Below are 2401 nucleotides of genomic sequence, written 5' to 3' on the forward strand. Positions count from 1 at the left end.
CATTAACATCATTTAATTCACTCTAGAGTCTGGAGTCCTCTTAGGAACCATAAACCTAAAATATTTAGGAATATTTTACTAGACACTCTCAGCCACTATTAATGTCCCTGCCCCTGGCATTATTTTACTGCTCACAAAAAAATTTCCATGTGCACTTATATGCACTCCTCTTTCTGAAAGCACTTTCTAAGCCCAAATGGATCATCCAGATGACAGCAGGGAAGAATATCTGGTTGCACTGATGGATGGAAGGATGGATAGTGAGAGATCTCCAGAAAGAACATTGGTATGAGATCCAAATAGACCTGAGATCAGCAAGGTGACAATATTCTTCTTGGTCTGGGGTCAATGAGCTGGGAGCACAGGGACAGACAAGGAGCATTTATCCTTTTGGGGACATCCAGATTTGGAGTCTCAAAGTGCCTAATTAAATAAATGTTCCTGGTGTGACTCTATTTCTAAGCAGGTTTGCCCTTGAGAAAGAAAGAACCATAATAAAAATGGAAACTGTGCTTGACAATTCTACTCCCACATGGGAAATTTGTGAACAGTCATTTTTTTTCACATTGGGAGTTCTCTTCTCCTTAGACAGGATGTCCCACATAGCTCAGGATTCTCCCTGAAAAATATCCCATTAGAATCTGAACTGCTTGTTCTTTGCCAGTCAACAGCCTTAAATAGCAACTGTATAGGTCCACTAAGACCCTGACAGCACCCTAAATCAAAGACTTGCTCTACCAGTTATGAATATATGAATATATTACTCAGAGTATATGAATATATTATTCATAGTCATATCAATATATGTGAATAATACATAACACTGTTGCTTCCCTACTTTGTTACTCATCCCTAAAATAGAAACAATAGCTCTTAGTTCCAGGATATTATTAAATGAACAAATAATAATTAAGAGCCTGGTGGTCACTGTTAATAAAACCTTTAACAAGAATAAGAACAGTGAATACCACACTCTTTATTATTATTTGTTTATCTAATCATAACCCTGACCCAAGGGTTATTATCTCTATTTTAGGGATGAATATCATAGTAGGGTAGATGATCAATTCGATGCAATCATAGGCTGGAAGTGGCAGAGTCAGAATTGGGTCAGATGCCTGACTTTACAATAAATAGAAAATTGTGATAGGGGAATTTGACAATAAAAGGGGCCTGCAGGAGTTGCATTGTGGTTCTGTGGGTTAAGGACCTGACATCAGTGGCTTGGATCGCTGCAGAGGCCCAGGTTGATCCCCAGCCTGATGGGGTGGGAGAAAGTATCGGACTTACCACCACCCTGGTGTAGGTTGCAGCTGAGGCTTGGATTCAGCCTCTGGCCTGGGAACTGTCATATGTCACAGGTGATACCACTGAAATGAAATAAAATAAAATGATGCATTTATGACATAGTGGGGGTACAAGACTGGTAAAGAATTGGAACAAAGTGGTTGTCACAAGGTAAAAATAGATCTCTACATCCCACTGAACAAAATAAATCATAGGTAAAACGTGTCCAAGATGACAGAGTGGGAAACCCTGAGCCCACTTTCTCTCATGCGAACACAGGGTCCCTGGGTCAGAGAGTCATAGAAAGGAAGGGCGAGTGTTGCTTGGGGCCTTAAATCCATAAGGTCTTTATATCATCCATTGGTAACAGCTCTCCAGTGAGTTTTTCAGGGTGTGCAAAGCAGGCAAATCTAAAAGGCTTCAAATGCGATTGGGCTAATTTTAAAAACTGGATATTTGAAAAGTTAAGTTTGGTGCTGACAGTCTTTTGCACTGAAGAGTCATCTTAACCCACAGGGAAGCTATACACATCCTTGGGGCCAATACACAGAGGCCATCTTTGGCTCATTCACATAACAAGAGCAAAACGTTTCTGAGGGAAGTGAAATCTAAGATTATCTTTTTCTTTTCTTTCCTGTGTGTGTGTGTGTGTGTGTGTGTGTGTGTGTGTGTGTGTGTGTGTGTTTGTGTGTGTGTTTAGGGCTGCACCTATGGTGCATGGAGGTTCCCAGGCTAGGTATTGAATCAGAGCTATAGCTGCAGGCCTGCACCACACCCATAGCAACGTGAGGTCCCAACCACATCTGCAACCTATGCCACAGCACACAGCAATGCTGGATACTTTTTTTTGATATGCAAATAGTAATGTATTCATTGCTTAAGGTAGCAGGTGAATTATTATAATCTATTGTATTAAAGTAGATTGTCGTTAGAAAGTGATTAGCAAGGAAATTGCTATTAAACAATCTCTTCAGTTACACAAACTAAATTATTGTGGTATGATGAATTTGTGTAGGCAGGAATCTCAGGCATGGTTCTGCAGGAATTGAACCACTGAGGTATATACCAAAACGACTGAATTCTTACAGTGAAAAAGGCTGTGAAGCCAGTTTAT

This window comes from Sus scrofa, chromosome 2 (assembly GCF_054392235.1).
Source record: "Sus scrofa isolate SSC_HxYL_T2T_F1_AM1 chromosome 2, Sscrofa_HxYL_maternal_Yorkshire_Landrace_v2.0, whole genome shotgun sequence".
NCBI lineage: Eukaryota > Metazoa > Chordata > Mammalia > Artiodactyla > Suidae > Sus > Sus scrofa.